Genomic DNA, 20,920 nt, shown 5'->3' with positions numbered 1-20,920 from the left:
GATTCTGTCTTTAGTCTCTCGCATTTATCGCGACTATTCTGTTATTCTCTCCTTCCGCGGGTGGCAGTAGCGCTGTTTATCGATATTCCCACCTTGGACTATCTTTGACCTGGCGCTTATAGTTTCCGGCTGGGCGGTGTGCAGGAGTCGGTTGATTGGCGTGGAGCAGTGAGGAATTCTCGGCGGAGCGTAGATTGGCCGCAGCCCGCTGGCGGTCTCTACGCGGTGTCGCAGAGTGTGGCGCTGTTCCCATTGCTACTAGGTCAGTGGCTCACCGACCCTGGTCACGAAAGTTTAGTTTTGATTTAACCTACCAGCAAGTCAAGACTGTAAAGTTTGGAAGGTAGGAGACGAGATACTGGCAGAAGTAAAGCTGTGAGGACCGGGCGTGAGTCGTGCTTCGGTAACTCAGATGGTAGAGCACTTGCCCGCGAAAGGCAAAGGTCCCGAGTTCGATTCTCGATCCGGCACACAGTTTTAATCTAAATGGCTCTGAGCACTACGGTACTTAACATCTGTGGTCATCAGTCTCCTAGAACTTAGAACTACTTAAACCTAGAACCGCTCGGCCACTCTGGCCGGCAATTTTAATCTGCCAGGAAGTTTCATATCGGCGCACACTCCGCTGCAGAGTGAAAATCTCATTGTTGAAACATCCCCCAGGTTGTGGCTAAGCCATGTCTCCGCAGTATCCTTCCTTTCAGGAAAGCTAATTCTGCAAGGTTCGTAGGAGAGCTTCTGTAAAGTTTGGAAGGTAGGAGACGAGATAAAAGCAGAAGTAAAGCTGGGAGGACCGGGCGTGAGTCGTGCTTCGATAGCTCAGATGGTAGAGCACTTGCCCGCGAAAGGCAAAGGTCCCGAGTTCGAGTCTCGGTCGGGCACACAGTTTTAATCTGCCAGGCAGTTTCAAGTCAAGACTGTTCACATTGTGTCGTTTGGAGTTCGTTGTCGGCTGTTGGGATATCCCCGCGAGCAACAACATGTTTTTCAAGTTGGAAAATTGTAGCCACCCTCCGGTGGAGTTTCACTATGTTTGGTTATTTAAATTGAAGTGCACCAGCGGAATTTTCTGCCTTGTGGCCGTTAACGTTCCGGTTACCTGCCCTGGGCGTTGACGTAAATTTCAGGCAGTGTAGTCTCCTCATCCTGTAGTTGCTGTCCAGCAAGGTGTGTAGTTTGACAGCTCGGTGTATGATTGGTTGTGGGTGCCAACATCTTCTACGTTGTTCCGTTGAACTCCCTGCTGTGCCCTGGACGGGTGAAGTGGAAATTATCTCGTCGATGAGTCCGCTGACTACCGGTGGGCTGGTTTCTCGTCGGATCGTGAATGGTTTGCCCGTCTGCCTGTCTCACCTAAGCGAGCGTTAGTTTGAATTCCAGACCGACCCTCGAACATCTGGGCACCCTTGCGCGTAGTGTCTTATTTTTTTAAAAATTTGTTCTTGTTGTTGGTACTTGTATGGCTTCTAGCCAGTTTTGTGTTTTAAGTTAGAGTTGTTTTACTCTTAAGGTCTTGAGCCTAGTTTAAAGTACTGTCTCACGTAAGCCCTTTGGCGTTTAAAAACGTTTTTTGAATTTTTAAGTCTTCGGCCTTCAGCCGATTTGAGTTTCAGTTGTTTGTTCTTAAGACCTTCAGCCTAAATTATAGAACTATTTCACGTAAGGACTTTGGTACTAAAAAAAAAAAAAAAAAGAAAATGTAATGTTCTGGAGTTTTCAGTTTTCGGCCTTCAGCCGATTCGTATTTAACTTGTTTACTTTAACCTAACTAAAGAACTGTTTTAAGATAAGGCTTGCCTTTTAAATTTGTGATTATGCTTGCGTTTTAAGTTATTGGCCTTCAGCCATTTTTAAATTAAAGTAGCTTTCAGCCGGTAATTAAGTCCCAGAGATTAAAGCTGTGTGTTTAAAAATTTTTTTGGGCTCTTGCAATGTTAGATCAAATAATATAGATGTATGTTCGAGTGTAACTGACAGCCCCTTATTTTGGCCCCTTTCCACAATTTATTCTATCTGTCCTGTCGTGCTGGTTAAGCAGGCCATTTCAGTAATTGTTTGTTTGTCTGTACATGTACGTCACATCTACTAATTTCCGCCCATTCGAATAATTCATTCGCAGGGCGACGCTTTTTTTTTCTTTTTAGCGGTCTTAGACGGTACATTCTAATACAAGCAGAGCCAAAACACACTGGCTCTTTTGCCGGGGAGTCGTTCTGTTGCCAGGGAGAGGAATGCCGACTAGACGCACCCACGGGCAGAGCCTCAGCTGTGGCGGGCGACGCAAACAGGGCGCCCGGGCTGCTATCTCGGCGTATTTCGCGGAAGCAGCGGCGCACGGCGAGATAAGCCTATCTGGCCCGCTTCCTCCTGTCACGCACGATAAAGGCTGCGCAGCCCCGGCGCACACCGACTTGCCATTTCGCCGCGCGAACAGGCGATCGCACACCGATACTAACACCACAAAGTTCTCTGTAGATTGCAACACCGCCCACAAATTCCATTCTCAGCGTATCGGACAGTCAGAGAACACAATCCCTCGGAAGACGATCGGTCCCACATTCGAGGAAAGCACGCCTCATTATCTTCTTGATGTCACCGCGATACCGTGTCCAATAAAGTTGAAGAATCTGCGTGTAAATTTCGATGAGCGACTGAATGGGCAGAAAACACTGTCGCTACCTAGGCATTATTACACTTTTCTCATTGATCTGCTAGAGTTCTACACCGAAGAGCCAGAGAAACTGGTACACCTGCCTAGTATCGTAAAGGTTCCCCGCGAGCACGCAGAAGTGCCGCAACACGACGCAGCACGGACTCGACTACTGTCTGAACTGGAGCTGGAGGGAACTGGCACCGTGAATCCTGCGGGGCTGTCCATAAATCCGTAAGAGTACGAAAGGGTAGAGATCTCTTCTGAACAGCACGTTGCGAGGCATCCAATATATGCTCAATAATGTTGATCTCTTGGGAGTTTGGTGGCCAGCGGGAGTGTTTAAAATCAGACGAGTGTTCCTGGAGCCATTTTGAAGCAATTCTGGACGTGTGGGGTGTCGCATTGCCCTGCTGAAATTGCCCAAGTCCGCCGGAATGCACAATAGACATGGAAGTATGCAGGTGATCAAAGACGATGCTTACGTACGTGTCGCCTGTCAGAGTCGTATCTAGATGTCTCAGGGGTCCCACACCATTACAGAGCCTCCAACAGCTTGAACAGTCCCCTGCTGACATGAAGGGCCCATGGATTCATGAGGTTGTCTCCATACCCGTCCACCTCCATCTACTCGAAACACTTTCAAATGAGATTTTTCCTGCCAAACAACGAATTTCAACTCATCAACAGTCCAATGTCGTTGTTGACGGGCCAAGGCGAGGCGAAAAGCTTGGTGTTGGGCAGTCAAAATGGTTCAAAAGGCTCTGAGCGCGTTGGGACATAACATCTGAGGTCATCAGTGTCCTAGGACTTATAACTACTTAAACCTAACTAACATAAGGACATCACACACATCCATGCCCGTGGCAGGATTCGAACCTGCGATCGCAGCGGTCGCGCGGTTCCAGACTGAAGTGCCTAGAACCGCTCAACCACACCGGCCGGCCAATGATAACTATCATAATCGGTTTAAAGAGACAAAAAGTATATGTTCAGCTACGTCCAAGCAGCTGCAGGAGCGTCAAATGACTTCAGCATCATAGTGGGGGTCCACCACATTTTCGCATTATCACCACTACCGTTTAGTCTTCTAATGAACACTGTCGCATCAAACCTGCACACGCCACGCCGATGAACACTTCTCTATACTTTTGACATCATGTGGGTTGCGAAGAACAAATCTGATCTCCAGCCCCAAACAGAAGAGTGGCATGACCGACTCACGCGATCTACCCTTTTGTTCAACAAAAAGAAAACTCAGTACTAGAAAAGAGATCTGCGAGAAGTTGGGACCATCAACGTTGGTGGAAAAGATCTACCAAGAGTAGAAAAATTTAAGTATCTCGGTTCTACAGTCTCTAGGAATGGCCACCTTACAGACGAGATCAACGTAAGGATGCAGACAGACCGAATGAAGTGGCGAACAGCAGACATCGCCTGCGATCATCGGATTAAGGATATCTGAAGTCAAAGATCTATCGGACTGTAATATGTCCTGTTTCTACGTCTACATCTACATCCATACTCCGCAAGCCACCTGACGGTGTGTGGCGGGAGCAATATACTGCTCCACTCCTCGATGACGGTATGTTCTCGAAACTTTAACAAAAACCCGTACCGAGCTACTGAGCGTCTCTCCTGCAGAGTCTTCCACTGGAGTTTATCTGTCACCTCCGTAACGCTTTCGCGATTACTAAATGATCCTGTAACGTAGCGCGCTGCTCTCCGTTGGATCTTCTCTATCTCTTCTATCAACCCTATCTGGTACGGATCGCTCACTGCTGAGCAGTATTCAAGCGGTGGGCGATCAAGCGTACTGTAACCTACTTCCTTCTCTCTACAGCACCGAGTGTTGGCCAACTAATAAAGAGGCATGGAAACTAAGATGCTTATATCGACAGGTGGAATCACTCGACTGTCGCAACGATCCGGGAAAAAATGCGAGAAAGCCGTGTACGATGGTTTGGATGCACGCTGTGCGCAGGGAAAGACACCACTGCAGACGCAGCATGCACAGTGGTTGTCATGGGAAAGAAACCCGAGGGAAGATCTAGACAGCGATGGGGCGACACTTTGCATAACGACGTGAAGCCTGTGACTCTTCATCCAGACATGGCCCACGATCGAACAAAGTGGAAACAGCCAATACCCTCAGCTGACCCTGCCAACTGGCGGGAAAAAGTTGAAGAACAAGAAGAAACATTTATATGTATAGCTCAGTTGGTAGAGCACTTGCCCTCGAAAGGCAAAGGTCTCGAGTTCGAGTCTCGGTCTGGCACACAGTTTTAATCTGCCAAGAAGTTTCAAATTCAGCGCACACTCCACTGCAGTGTCAAAATTTCATTCCAGAAACATTTATGATCAGGAGTCCCTTACTGATACCTCCCCCCTCCCCCAAGAAGGGAACTGGGTATCCCATCCGTTTGTAGAGTAAATCTCATGTGCAAGTATAGTACGTTTGCTGCGTGTTTGCTTAGTGTATATCTGAGGCCGGACGTAGGGATCAGACAGGTATTTACCTAGCTATTGTGGGAAAATACCAAAAACCCACATCTAGGCTAACCGGCTTACCTACCCTGACCGGGATCGTTAGCATTCAAAACGGTTTTGAGAAAGTCTATGGTCAATATTGGATAAAGACAGGGTCTATAGAATTTTCAAGGCACCATCCTCCCTGGAAGATAATGGCAAGTTCAGGGAATGATGAAAGAGGGGGATAGGGATCGCACATCCTTTTCTCGAAGGTAGACACAAAGGCTTAGTAATATTGAGATCTCGTGATCAATGTGTTTGCTTTGTAGGGCGCTCAACTGCACTGTTATTAGTTCCCATACAAATACCCAACCTTCGCTCAGTCCAATCTCGCCACTTTCATGAATGATGGCTGGCCGGATGGTCGAGCAGTTCTAAGCGCTACAGTCTGGACCGCTACGATCGCAGGTTCGAATCCTGCCTCGGGCATGGATGTTTGTGATGTCCTTAGGTTAGTTAGGTTTAAGTAGTTCTAAGTTCTAGGGGACTGATGAACTCAGCAGTTAAGTCCCATAGTGCTGAGAGCCATTTGAACCATGAATGATGAGGACAACACAAACACCCAGTCATCTCGAGGCAGGTGAAAATCCCTGATCCCGCCTGGAATATAACCCGGGACCCCGTAGAGATTTGGTGATTGTGGTGGCCAGGGCACATGTGAAAATTCAACCTCGGGCTCACAAAACCAGTCCCGGGCGGCGCGCACTTTGTGAATGGCTCCCAGTCGTCTCTGAACAGAGCATAACAATTGAGGAACAGCCACGATGGTCACTTAATCTTTCCCAGTAACGCGACCTTCCAGAGATACCATGCTGACCATGGCATACCACGATATGGCTGCCCAAATAGTCACCGAGCTCAGTCATATTTCACTCTTGAAAGGTAAACGTGGCCGGAATTGGGAAACAGGGCGAGAAAAGACTCATCCGACCAAATGATTTCCTTCCATTGCTCCGTACTCCAGGTTTCATGGCGTTGGCAACACGTTTTCCTGTTACGGGCATTTGCCTGTTTAATGGAGATCCCTATGTGTTGTTTTAGTGTCGACATGTTTAACGAGTGCGGCCTTCAGTTCTGCGGTGACTTTTGTAGCTGTCGCCCTGTTACTTTTCATCACAGTCCTCTTCAGTGACAGTCTGTCATGATCACTCAACACAAACTTTCGTCTACGTTGCGTCTTAGCGGATGACGTTTTTCCGCTTTCGCTGTAAGCGGTATAAATATTTTGTGTGTGCCTCATGAAACACCAAACATTTCGGCTCCATTGGTTATGGAACCACCCACAGTACGAGCAACAACCAATTTGCCCACGTATGATTTCACTCACCTCCGACATAATGTACTTAAAACTACGCAGAACACTGTTCTCACCCGAATGACCCTTGTAACGTATTGAGGACGTTGCACAGGTGCCATTCGTGGTCAAATAGGAGGGTGAGTCAAATGAGAACCTTAAATTTGTAACAACAAATCGAAATTTCGCCCCGTTATCCCGTAAGTTGGTAAGCGTGCTAAAAACAGCGTGCACCATGGCCTGTAAATGGCAACATAGTGCAGATGCACACATACCGTCGCAGTATCAGTATAAAGATGGCCGCCACACTCCCCACTTGCGACTTGCACCAGGGAAGAACAGCGTTCTGTTACTCGGTTTTTGCGTAGTGAAAGTGTGAAACCTATTAAAATTCATCGATGAATTAAGGTTCAGTACGGTGATGCATATCTGTTACAGCAGCAAGTCTACGAATGGAGTAGGGAGTTCGCAAATGGTATGACTTCAGTGGAAGATGCTCCTCGTCCAGGTCAGGCATAACGAGTTGTGACTACACATTGCAGAAGTTGTAGCCGTAGTGAAGGAAAACCGCAGAGTGACACTGAATGACATTGCAGCATGTTTACAGATTAGTCGTGGGTCAGCACACCACATTGTGCATGTTGTGCTCCAGTTTCAGAACATGTCTGCAAGATGGGTGCCGCGGCAGCTGACCCCTGAAATGAGAGAACGGCTTGGTGATCCTTGTGAAGAACTTCTTCGGCGCTTTGAACGAGAAGGTGACGGCTTCCTTGCAAGAATCGTTACTGGGGACGAAACCTGGGTTCACTTCCACCAACTGGAAAAAGAGAGCGAGCAAGGGATGGCGCTATTCCTCATCACCAAAACCAGAGAAGTTTCGAACAGTACCATCAGCAGGGAAGGTTATGCCGACTCTGTTTTGGGACGAAAAAGGCGTCATTTTGGAGCATTACGTGCGTAGAGGGACCATTGTCACCAGTGCATCATACACAGATCTCCTAAAAATCATCTGCGGCGTGCAATCAAATCAAAGCGACGTGGATTGCTGTCAGCAGGTGTCCTTTTGCAACATGATAATGCAAGGCCCCACACGGCCCGTACAACAGTTGCAACTATCACCCACGTGTATTTTGAGTGTCTTCCTCATACACCATAGTCACCAGACCTTGCCCCAAGTGATTTCCATATGTTTGGACCACTCAAAGACGGAATGGGAGGAAAGAAGTTCCGTTCTGACGAAGAGGTACGCCACGCGGTGCATGAGTGGTTGCGCGGACTACGAAAATAATTTTTTTTCACAGGAATTTATGCACTCTGTAAGCTCTGGAGGACTTGCATTGAGCATGGGGGAGATTATGTCCAAGCATGCATTTCTTCCGGTTTTTCCATGTTTTTGGACGATTTTGTATTTCATGAAAACCTTTTTGTCAACAAGAATGTACCTCGGAAACATATTAAAAGCATTTCAATTGATTAAACAACAGGGGAGCTAGAAGTCACGTAAAAAGACGTCTAAATCACCAGCGTCGAAATAATACCAATCGGAATGAGTGAGGGGAGATAGATTCATGAACACTTCACGGCAACAGAATGTGCACCCATCCCGTCTTCGGGCCCCCAAGTGCCACCACAGCAGTTAACTAGTTACGGCGTATCTGAGCCAATTTTTCCCAATTAAGGTCAAGTGGCACAAGGAAAAAGTGAGCAATTAACCGCCGCTTCATCCGTTTAGGCTTTCTTAAAGCCGCGCAGCGTCAAGGCGACTACTCTGCCGCCGTCATTTGTGAAGTCTGGAGACTGTACGGTCGAACAGTTCCAGATGATACACATCAGAAGTCCCTTGTGAGCTTCACCTGCTATCCACAAGCAATTTTTTCGAGATGTTAAGCCGATATGTGTGTCCATCGACTACCTAGAGCTTTGACAGTGCCAGTAAAAGATATCTGAAAGCTAATCAGGTTGAAGTAACGAGATCCCTTATCATTTAGCTACAATATAGCAGGTCAGCAACTGGAAGCAGTTAATTCCATAAATTATCTGGGAGTACGCATTATCAGTGTTTTAAAATGGAATGATCATGTTAAGCTGATCGTCGGTAAAGCAGATGCCAGACTGAGGTTCTTTGAAAGAATCCTAAGGAAATGCAAACCGAAAACAAAGGAAGTAGGTTACAGTACGCTTGTTCACGCACTGCTTGAATACTGCTCAGCAGTGTGGGATCTGTACCAGATAGGGTTGATAGAAGAGATAGAGAAGATCCAACGGAGAGCAGCGAGCTTCTTTACAGGATCATTTAGTAATCGCGAAAGCGTTACGGAGATGATAGATAAACTCCAGTGGAAGGCTCTGCAGGAGGGACGCTCAGTAGCTCGGTACGGGCATTTGTTGAAGTTTCGAGAACATACCTTCACTGAGGAGTCAAGCAGTATATTGCCCCCTCCTATGTATATCTCGCGGTGAGACCATGAGGATAAAATCAGAGAGATTAGAGCCCACACAGAGGCATACCGAACTTCTTTCCATGAACAATACGAGACTGGAAATAAGGGAGAAACGATAGAGGTATCCAAGGTACCCTCCGCCACACACCGTCAGGTGACCTGCTGAGTATGGATGTAGATGTAGATGTAGAAATGTTGTGGAATAGGTTGCGAGTTCTGAGAGATGTTGCTGTGAGTATAAAATTAATACAGAAGCGACGAGAGTGATTGTAGTTTGATCCTTGTACAAGAAATTTAAACCACCACACCTGCTTACAAGGGACGTCCGTATCCTGTATTTCCATTCGCAGTGACCTTCATATTGATCATGGCGTACAATGGATGTGGTGTCTTCTCCCTTCCGCAATTATCTTAGCGATGAACAAGTTGCGCAGTATCACAGAAAATTCTGCCGCCTACACGCTCAACGATACTGTATAAATCTAATCTAATGTGTTCAGTGTAACAACATTTTTGTTAATGCAGACTATGAAGTTTTTTGTTTTTACTTGTCGCATGTAAGCCGCGGATATAAGGTGGGCGCTGAAGACTATGCTTCATGGAAAAAAAAACGTCGCCGGGTACAATACCCTCCTGGGCGATGGCTGTCCACCTCGAGAAGCCTTGAGGGACTTGAAACTTCCTGGCAGATTAAAACTGTGTGCCCGACCGAGACTCGAACTCGGGACCTTTGCCTTTCGCGGGCAAGTGCTCTACCAACTGAGCTATCGAAGCACGACTCACGCCCGGTACTCACAGCTTTACTTCTGCCAGTACCTCGTCTCCTACCTTCCAAACTTTACAGAAGCTCTCCTGCGAGACATGCAGAACTAGCACTCCTGAAAGAAAGGATATTGCGGAGACATGGCTTAGCCACAGCCTGGGGGATGTTTCCAGGTCCCGAGTTCGAGTCTCGGTCGGGCACACAGTTTTAATCTGCCAGGAAGTTTCATATCAGCGCACACTCCGCTGTAGAGTGAAAATCTCATTCTGGAAACATTTATAAGAAAAAGGGGATTTGTCAACGCGTTTGTCAGCGATGGCTCAATGAATTCAGCTAGTCTGCGACTGTGTCTGCTTTCTGAGTCGTTAAAGCCTCTGATGATGTCTCCAGCACTGGAAGACGAAACGTTAGCCAGAGTATTACGCTTGGGACCACGACCTAATGACCATCGGATATCGGCAATAACGCAAATACCGGCAGAGAAGGCATGCATTCTATGATGAAGTAGGGGTGTCTTGTGACCTAAACAAGCCTAGGGCAGACAGCTTCCCCAGTTGGCGAGGTGCTACCACAGAGTACAAAGAAGCAATGGACTCCCATGGGTACTATTCTCCGTTGTTGTTGTGGTCTTCAGTCCTGAGACTGGTTTGATGCAGCTCTCCATGCTACTCTATCCTGTGCAAGTTGCTTCATCTCCCAGTACCTACTGTAGCCCACATTCTTCTCAATCTGCTTAGTGTATTCATCTCTTAGTCACCCTCTACGATTTTTACCCTCCACGCTGCCCTCCAATACTGAATTGGTGATCCCTTGATGCCTCAGAACATGTCCTACCAACCGATCCCTTCTTCTAGTCAAGTTGTGCCACAAATTCCTCTTCTCCCCTATTCTATTCAATACCTCTTCATTAGTTATGTGATCTATCCATTTAATCTTCAGCATTTTTCTGTAGGACCACATTTCGAAAGCTTCTATTCTCTTCTTGTCCTATTCCCGTCGCGCCTAATTGTCGACAAACTTGGTACTGTACACCTAACGGGCCAAATTAGCGCATTTTTTTGGTAATTAGTGTAACAAAGCAACTATCTCGTATTTATATGAATGCATCGTGTCAGTTCTACCGGATACCACTCGGAATCGGCAGCTGTGATACATTATCTACATCTACGTGATTACTCTGCTTTTCACAATTAAGTGCCTGTCAGAGGGTTCAGTGAACCTCCTTCAATCTGTCTCTCTACCGTTCCACTCTCAAACTCCGCGCGGGAAAAAGGAGAACTTTAATTTTTCTTTGCGAGTCTTAATTTCTGTTATTTTATCGTGATGATCATTTCTCCCAATGTAGGTGGGTGCCAACAAAATGTTTTCGCAATCGGAGGAGAAAACTGGTGATTGAAATTTCATGAGAAGATTCTGTCGCAAAGAAAAACGCCTTTGTTTTAATGATTTCCACTCCAATTCACGTATCATATCTGTGGCACTATCTCACCTATTTCGCGATAATACAAAACGAGCCGCACTTCTTTGAACTTTTTCAGTATCATCCATCAGTCCCACCTGATACGGATCCCACACCGCACAGCAAAATAGGGCGGACAAGCGTAGTGTAAGCAGTCTATTTAGTAGATCTGTTGAACCTACTAAGTGTTCTGCCAATGAATCGCAGTCTTTGGTTTGCGTTACCCACAACATTATCTATGTAATCGTTCCAACTTAGATTATTTGTAATTGTAATCCCTAAGTGATACTTGATTCCTTAATCGTACCACACTTACACACCATTTCTTAACTACCATAAAAGAGGAAGCGGGATGGAATCATGGTTGGTAGTCACAACAGTATATTTACATTACCCCTTTAAACAACTGACTGCTACAAATTGCGGATGAGCCACTAGATAAAGCTTTGCAGATACAGTTAGAAACCCATCGTACTCAATACCTTAACAAACAATTCCAAATTAAGAAAACAAGGTTACTAACAAACTTGAGAACTTCAAACTCCCATATAGGACTTCCCTCAAAATAGATATAATTACAGGTAAACGGTGACTTAATATCACTTGAACACTAGTGCCAAGCTAAGATGCTATTACATAACGTGACAGAACCAATTAAATAAAAAAACTACAACAGAAACACTGATCTTTAAAAAATAAATGTTCACGTGCCGAGTGTTTACTAGAAATCTGCACAAGGAACTCAGCAGCTGCTATGCAATTTAAGGTTTAGCCAGTTACTTGTCCCTAATGTTTAAGACAACAAGTTCAAATGCAAACAGCTTACACACAATATATATCCACCAGCTCAACCCGCCTTGACGGAAGGAAGATAAATACTAAACTCTGGAAGGCGATATGTGAACGACTCCGGTAGTGGCCAGGTTCTTAAACACTGCCAGGCCTAGAACTCGGATGACATTTCACTCCCCGCCAAGGCACTGGCACAACCAAAAGTTTCTGCCCGGATCACAAAGACCTTCCAAACACTCTGAAACCATAGAAACACTCGGCACAACCTTTGACTCACTTACGCATGTAGAACTGTATTAATAGAGTGCAGGAATTAAAAGCGGCAACATAAAATCACTTGATTGCAAGAGACACAGAGCACTAGTAAAACGGAGAAAATTTTGAAATAACGGCCACCGTTTAACTGGGCCAACTGAACTCTTCCAGATTTTCTTAAGGTTCGACTATGAAAGTCTCGCCATACTAATAAAGTTTAAAATCTGTGAGTGCGTCGGTGAACAAACCATTACGACTTCTTACTCCATATCAGGCACACAATGCGAGGGAGCGGGTTCCACAGCTTCACCGCTTCCCTTCAAATTTTGTTCCCAGCGAAGCCACAGAGCTTGTATCTCCAAGCTGTCATTGTCGGGAAAAAGGCCAACCATTTTCACACCACAACGTGTAACAGGCATCACGCTTGTTCGGCAGTCATTGACACTCCTCTCCCCGCGAATGTCACGAGATCTGCAGAGTTACCCGTCGAAGGTTAACAACCAACTCGCTTCGCCTGCGAAGACGCAAGATAAGACACACGCAAAGCAAAGATAGCTTACCTCAACCACAATCGATCTGAACGATATATAAACAAAATAGGGCTGTCGCCAGCTCGCAACGGCTCACTAAGTATTTAGTTGAATTTACAGCCTTCAGATTTGTGACTTATCGCGTAATCGAAATTTAGCGGATTTCTTTTAGTACTCATGTGAATAACTTCACACTTTTCTTTATTCAGGGCCAATTGCCACTTTTCGCAACACACAGATATCTTATCTAAATCATTTTGCAATTCGTTTTGATCATCTGATGACTTTACAAGACGGTAAATGAGAGCATCATCTGAAAACAATCTAAGAGGACTACTGAGATTGTCTCCTATGTCGTCAATATAGATCCGGAACAACAGAGAGCCTTTAACACTTCCTTGGGGAACGCCGGATATTACCTCTGTTTTACTCGATGACTTTCCGTTTATTACTACGACCTGTGACCTTTCTGACAGGAAATCACGAATCCAGTCGCACAACTGAGGCGATATTCCATAGGCACACAGTTTGGACGCTTGTGTGGAACGGTGTCGAAAGCCTTCTGGAAATCTAAAAATCTGGAGTCAATTTGACATCCCCTGTCGATAGCACTCATTACTTTATGAATATAAAGAGCTAGTTGTGTTCCGCGAGAACTACATTTTCTGAATCCGTGCTACGTGTCAGTAAATCGTTTCCTTCGAGGTACTTCATAGTGGTCGAATAGAGTATATGTTCCAAAACCCTACTGCAAATCGAAGTTAGCGAAATGGGGCTATAATTCAATGGCTTACTCCTAATTCCTTTTTTGGGTATTGGTGTGACTGTAGCAATTTTCCAGTCTTTAGGTACAAAACTTTCTGCGAGCGAGTGGTTGAATATAATAGCTCAATATGGAGCTATTGCATCTGCATACTCTGAAAGGAATGTGACTGGTATACCATCTGGACCGGAAGCCTTGCCTTTATTAAGTGATTTAAGCTGCTTTGCTACAACGAGGATATCTACTTCTATGTTTCTCATTTTCGCAGTTGTTTTTGATTGGAAGTCTGGAATATTTACTTCGTCTTCTTTGGTGAAGGAATTTCGGAAAACCGTGTTTAATAACTCTGCTTTGGTGACACTGTCATCAGTGACTGCAGTGGAGGTATTGATTGCGTATTGCCACTAGTGATCTCTTTGGGTTTTCTGACAGATTCCGTGACAGAATTTCGTTGTGAAAATTATTAAAAACACCTAGCATTGAAGTACGCGTTATGTTTCGAAGTTTTGCAAAACTTTGCCAATCTTAAATGTAAATTGAAAGTATTACGCAGAATCAGCGGCTACGAGTGAAAATATGTACCTGACTGGGATTCGAATGTGGAACATCCAGCTTAGCATGCAGCTGCGTTAACCGCTGTGCCATCCGGGACACAGCACCATCGCCACTGCGTGGACTGTCTGTGCGCGCCTCACGGCCGACCCACATTCCCACTGAGCGACACCTATCAGAAGTCCCTGTCCACTTCCTCGATGCTGGCTACTCTTGAGGTTCCCCAAGGAGGTCGGACGAACTTGTGTATCCACACTGAAGAAGCTGGATCCACTGCCCATCTAGGCGAATCAATTACATGAATGCGTGGTGTCTGATCTTTCAGACGCATTCAAATAACGGATGATTTAAGTTCTTCTGCGCCGTATGGTTGTGAGGTACAGCTTGTAAATACCTGTCTGTAGTTGTTGACGTCCGCTACCTTTGTGCCCTAATATGTTGTCCAACATAATTTAACGTCTAGGAATGGAACTACACCGCGCTTCCCCACTTGTAGCGTGAACTGAATCTTCTCGTTGTTCAGATATCGTGGAAGTTTTGTTGCTTTGACTTACTGTGACTGCATGTACACTCATGCTCATAAATTAAGGATCATAGCAGAATGTGGTGCCACACGAAGTGGCGCTACGTAAAACTGGCGCTTATACCATACACATATAGGGAAAACACACGACACAGATCTGTAAGGCCACGGTATTGGTGATAAGATGAGAAAACCGTCCCGAAACACATGTGCTACAAAACGCCACTGTTTCCTGCGCATGTACCCCGTCATCAATATGGGATATGATCACCATGCCCACGTACGCAGGCCGCACACCGGGTTGGCGTACTCTGGATCAGGTGGTCGAGCAGCAATTGGGGTGTGGCCTCCCATTCTAGCACCAGTGGCTGTCGGAGCTCCTGAAGTGTCGTAGGCTTTAGAAGACGTGCACGATACGTCGATCGAATGCATCCCAGACGCGCTCGATGGTTTTTAGGTCTGGAGAACACAGGGCACACCATTCGTCTGATATCTTCTGTTTCAAAATACTCCTCCATGATGGCAGCTCGGTGGGGCCTTGCGTTGTCATCTATCAGGAGGAAGGTGGGACCCACTGCACACCTGAAAAGGCGACATACTGGTGCAAAAGGACGTCCCGATACACCTGACCTTCTATAGTTCCTCTGTCAAAGACATGCAGGGGTGTACGTGCATCAATCATAATCCCACCCTACACCATCAAATCACGACTTCCATACAGGTCCCTTTCAAGGACATTAAGGGGTTGGTATCTGGTTCTTGGTTCACGCCAGATGAAAACCCGGCGAGAATCACTGTTGAATCTATACCTGGCCTCGACCGTGAAGATAACCTGGCACCACTGTTCTAATGACCATGTACTGTGTTCTTGACACCAGGCTTTACGGGCTCTCCTGTGACCAGGGGTCAGTGGAATGCATCTTGCAGGTCTCTGGGTGAATAAACCATGTCTGTTCACACGCTTGTAGACTGTGTGTCTGGAGACAACTGTTCCAGTGGCTGCGGTAATGTCCCGAGCGAGGCTACCTGCAGTATCCCGTGGCCGTCTGCGGGCACTGATGGTGAGGTATCGGTCTTCTTGTGGTGTTGTACGCTGTGGACGTCTCGTACTGTAGCGCCTGGACACGTTTCTTGTGTGCTGGAATCATTGTCATGATCTTGAGATCACACTTTGTGGTACACGGAGGGCCCATGCTACGACCTGCTGTGTTTGAGCAGCTTCCAGTCGCCCCACTATTCTACCCCTCTTAACGACATCAGTATGTGTTTTTTGAGCCATTTTCAACACACAGGCACCATTAGCACGTCTGAAAACGTCTGCAAACTTACTCGCTGCACCGTACTCTGACATGCACCAACACGCCTCTGCGTTTGTGGACTGCTGCCAACGACACCGTGCGACGACCACAGGTCAAATGCGCCGCATGGTCATACCCCGAGGTGATTTAAACCCGCAGACCGCCCACCAGAGCGTTGTTTCACCATGTATCAGCATTATCCTTAATTTATGAGTAGTTAAAGGGTCCTTCACGTACCTGAACCAGAAGTGTGAGCGTAAGTAACCCGAATTAGGTGCCATTGCTTCACCTATGCCCCTATTGGCCAACAGCATCTGAAGATAGTCCTTAAAGTCCGGAACCGGTCATCTTCGCATCACAGAGTGTAATTGTGCCTAACATAAGTTCACTGTGGGTCAGTCACTGATCTTCCCAGACGGAGTGTCGTTTTCTCCGGGGATATGTCAGCTACTAACGGGGATAGAGTAGAATACATTTCTACGCTGTCTGTATAGCGTCATTCAGTGAATTTTACAAGATGACGAGGCACCGTTCTGTTTGTATGTTAACTAAATCTAGTCACCGAATCCTGTACTCTTACATTCTCAAAATAATTGAAAGCCATCACTCTGAAGAGACGGCCTAAGGCTTAAAAATTGCGTTAAAACGATTTATGTGGCGTGATACTGAGGCAAAATGGAAGAGTAATCCAAAGAACGAGATTCAATGGTGCAGAAGGAGTGGTTGGAAAATTAGAGGAAGATACAGCGCAGAAAAAAGAAGCGAACAACGCCGAAAACAGAGAATACATTTCTTTTGCTACAGACGAGGATCAATATTTTACAACACCATCATAACTTTCGACAGGATTTGCGTGTCTGTGGTTCTCCAACCACGCCAAGAGAGAATTTATAAGAGGTCTTCGGTATTCATACAATTCTAAAAAGACACATAGCAAAGACTATGAAGTAAATACAGTGACTCATCTGGTGAGGTTGTGCCACGAGCTGGTGTTCCTACGTATCAGGGCAAAAGGGCCACCAGATGTTGCTGGGAGGTCGGTGTATCCGTCTGAGCTGCTCATTAGCGTAATGATTTCCAGTATTTTTAATTGCGGTGGACACAACCGCAGCTGTATTCACTGACGTAAATGTGTGAAGGAAAAAGAAATGTAGTCGTAATGGTTTCCTTGAAGCACAGCTGTAGAACGCCGTAAACATTTCTTAGTAAAATTTTGATCGCGCTTTCCTCCTGGGATTGCTTATAAAGAAATGCTATGTCTGTGATGGCGTAAATTTGAACATAACACAAAAAGAGCAATGTCCGAGATTTCTGCGGTTATCAGCAAGTGTCGCCGAGCAGCTGCGCCTTTGTGAATCGGAAAAACGAAGGTTAAAGTTCATTGTCCCGTATTCAGAGAGCACTGTGCGGCAGTAGCCATCGAATGGCCGGCAAAAAATAGTGACATGTGCTCTGAGTCCATACACAGCCATTTGTTGTGGAGAAAGGTTCTGGATATCGCCTTCCAGAAACCGAGAAGTGAACGCATCAGATCCAATAATTTCCGCATCCACGTGTCTTCTCTCCCATTTCAGTACAAAAAGCTTTTGAGGAGAATATTGATGACGAACAAATCAGAATAACACATGTTGAAAGAATCCAAAAATTTCGACGAGTGTGCCCCCTATTATGCAGTCCGTTTAATTTTTATCTTGACGATGTAATAGATAATATAGAAACACTACCAAGATACTTTAAAATAAGGGGGAAATTATCATTAGAGTCATTTAAAATAAATGACAGTGCTCTAGACAATCAGTACGAAAAGGCGCGATTCCGGGATTCGGGTAGGCGCGCCGGGCCGAGATCGAATTCGACCGGCGGGCTGACAATGAGGGCCTGTTGGCCGGCCAATCTTCGTGGTTTTTAGGTGGTTTCCTACATCCGAATAGGTGAATAATGGGCTGGTATCCATGTCCCGCCTCAGTTACACCATTGGCATACATTTACCATTGACGCACTTTTACATGGATAACATTACATGCAGACAGTTGGAGTGCGAAAACTGCGTCCTGCGGTGCAAAGCGGTGGCGACACTAAAGGCTCCCAACCTCCCTGAAATATTAACAATGCAAAATCCGGTAATACCAAAACTGAACCTTTGTACAGGCGGGATAAAACCCAAAGAAACTAACAATAAGGGGATGACCGAAATGGCGCAACGGCTAGCACACTGGACTCGCATTCGAGAGCACGACGGTTCAATCCCGTGTCCGGTCATCCTGACTTAGGTTTTCCGAGATTTCCCTAAATCGCTCCAGTCACATGCCGAGATGGTTCCTTTGAAAGGGCCCGGCCGACTTCCTTCCTTGTCCTTCCCTGATCCGATGAGACCGAGGACCTAACAGCCTGGTCTCCACCCCCAAACAACCCAAACTAACCCAAAAGGGGATGTTCATGATTATGATGATAATCAAGACAAAATGCTCCCAGAATATAATCAAGCAGTTTTGTCAAAAGGTTTATCAGACACAGCTGCTAATCACAAAATTTGTTGACTTATTTATATTATTTAATAATATAGTACGAGTTATTATCGGGATACAATGGCCTTACAAATACTTTTGCATATTTTTGAAACAGTCACAGTCGATCGTCAATATAGCAAGGACTTTTCCCTTAAGCCCCAAAGAAACTGAGATAGGCATGCGTCCTGAAATGTAGAGAATTAGAGATATGTAAACAGGCAGAATACGGCGTTACGGTCGGCAACGCCTGTATAAGACAACAAGTGTCTGGCGCAATTGTTTGATGGGTTACTGCTGCTACAATGGCAGGTTATCAAGATTTAAGTGAATTTGAAAAAATGGCCCTGAGTACTATGGGACTTAACTTCTGAGGTCATCAGTCCCCTAGAACTTAGTACTACTTAAACCTAACTAATCTAAGGACATCACACACACCCATGCCCGAGGCAGGATTCGAACCTGTGACCGTAGCGGTCGCGCGGTTCCAGACTGAAACGCCTAGAACCGTTCGGCCACACCGGTCGGCTAAGTGAATTTGAACGTGGTGTTATAGTCGGAGCACGAAAGATGGGACACAGCATCTCCGACGTAGCGATGGATTGGGGATTTTCCCCTTCTATCATTTCACGAGTGTACCGTGAATATCAGGAATCCGGAGAAACATCAAATCTCCGACTTCGCTGGGGCCGGAAAGAGAAAAAACGTGCAAGAACCGGACCAATGATGCCTGAAGATAATCGTTCAACGTCATAGAACTGCAACCCTCGTGCAAATTTCTCCAGATTTCAATGCTAGGCCATCAATAAGTGTCAGCGTACGAACTGTTCAACGAAACCTTACCGATACGGGCTTTCGGAGCAGAAGGCCCACTCGTGTACCCTTGATGACTGCACGACACAAAGCTTTACGCCTCGCTTGGGTCCGTCAACACCGACATTGAACTGTTGATGATTGGAAACATGTTGCCTGGTCGGACGAGTCTCGTTTCAAATCGTATCGAGTGGATGGACGTGTACGGTTATGGAGACAACCTCATGAATCTATGGACCCTGCATGTGAGCAGGGGACTTTTCAAGCTGGTGGAGGCTCTGTAACGGTGTGGGGCGTGAGCAGTTGGAGTGATGTGTGATCGCCCCTTTTTTTTTCATTTTCATTTTGTTCGCTTCATCTTCTCGGGGCGGACGTCGTGAGACATCCAATTAAGTCCGTTGTTGACCTGTTAACTCAGTTTTTTTATTACAGAGGGCACATTACCCTCTGACCGAACACGCTGAGCTACCGTGCCGGCTTCCCTTGATACGCCTAGATACGACTCCGACAGGTAACGCGTAAGTAATGCTGTCCGATCATCTGCATCCGTTCATGTCCATTGTGCATCCCAACGGACTGGGGAAATTCCATCGGACAGTGTGACAGAGTGGCTCCAGGAACACTCTTCGGAGTTTAAACACTATCGCTAGCCTGTGGCCACTAAATTCCCCCAACATGGACGTTATTGAGCATGTCTGGGATGTCTTTCAACGTGCTGTTCAGATGTGATGTCAACCCCCTCGTACTCTTACGGATTTATGCAGAGCCCTGCAGGAGTCATGGTGTCAGTTCCTTCCATCACTACTTCAGACATTAGTCGAATCAATAGAATGTCGTGTTGCGGCACTTCTAAGTGACCGCGGGCGCCCTACACGATATTAGGCAGGCGTACCAGTTTCTTTGGCTATTCGGTGTAGATGGAACGAGAGATGATTTACAAAAATGGTTCAAATGGCTCTGAGCACTATGGGACTCAAGTGCTGTGGTCATCAGTCCCCTAGAACTTAGAACTACTTAAACCTAACTAACCTAAGGACATCACACACATCCATGCCCGAGGCAGGATTCGAACCTGCGACCGTAGCAGTCGCACGGTTCCGGACTGCGCGCCTAGAACCGCGAGACCACTGCGGCCGGCAGATGATTTACAACATAGGCTTGTACAATTAGCAAATTAATGTAATCTGGATAGAACGGATGCCAGGAAAGGTCCGTAGTCCTAATCTGTGAGAGACAGGACAAGAAGAACAAGAGGAGAAGAGGAAGAAGAAGTAGAAGAAAATACAGTTAAAATTTCCTCAAAACCAAAAAAAAAAAAAAAGGTGATCGCATTTAGAGGATGTGAACTAGCTAAGGCCAATAATGTTCACTAACGAAACAATGGAGAGAGTGAAAAAATCTTTTATCTTGTGTGTGATGTTACCTACATACTGAGTACTTACGTTTTACTTACTTATGTATGTTGTTACCAGAAAACTGTAGATATCCCAGTATCTATGTGCCACATTAAAATGGCATTTTGAAAGTAACTGAATCGATACTGGTCTAAGATAATGGCACTCCGGACGTTGTGTGGTTGTGTATAGCCTATTGGACACTTACGATACAGAAAAGCAAAGATTAGGTTTATGAGAGCACTAGCTGACCACATATTACCTAATAGGTCTAGAATTAAACAGATTTAATGTGGACGAAGGAATAATCAAGTAAATTAACAATTTATAAGAGCATACAAGAACAACACAAGAAGA

At 45.9% G+C, this 20,920-nt stretch overlaps 1 non-coding gene across 1 annotated transcript; it reads right to left on the bottom strand.

Moving 5' to 3' along the window:
• Window positions 1–9,617: 9,617 nt before the first annotated feature.
• On the bottom strand, window positions 9,618–9,692 carry Trnas-cga (transfer RNA serine (anticodon CGA)). Its single transcript has one exon. It is a non-coding gene; the product is annotated as a tRNA-Ser (tRNA).
• Between the last annotated feature and the right edge of the window lie 11,228 nt (window positions 9,693–20,920).

This window comes from Schistocerca gregaria, chromosome 1, assembly GCF_023897955.1.
Source record: "Schistocerca gregaria isolate iqSchGreg1 chromosome 1, iqSchGreg1.2, whole genome shotgun sequence".
NCBI lineage: Eukaryota > Metazoa > Arthropoda > Insecta > Orthoptera > Acrididae > Schistocerca > Schistocerca gregaria.
The sequence above is the reverse complement of the archived record's forward strand: the minus strand, read 5'-3'. Positions and strand labels throughout refer to the sequence as shown.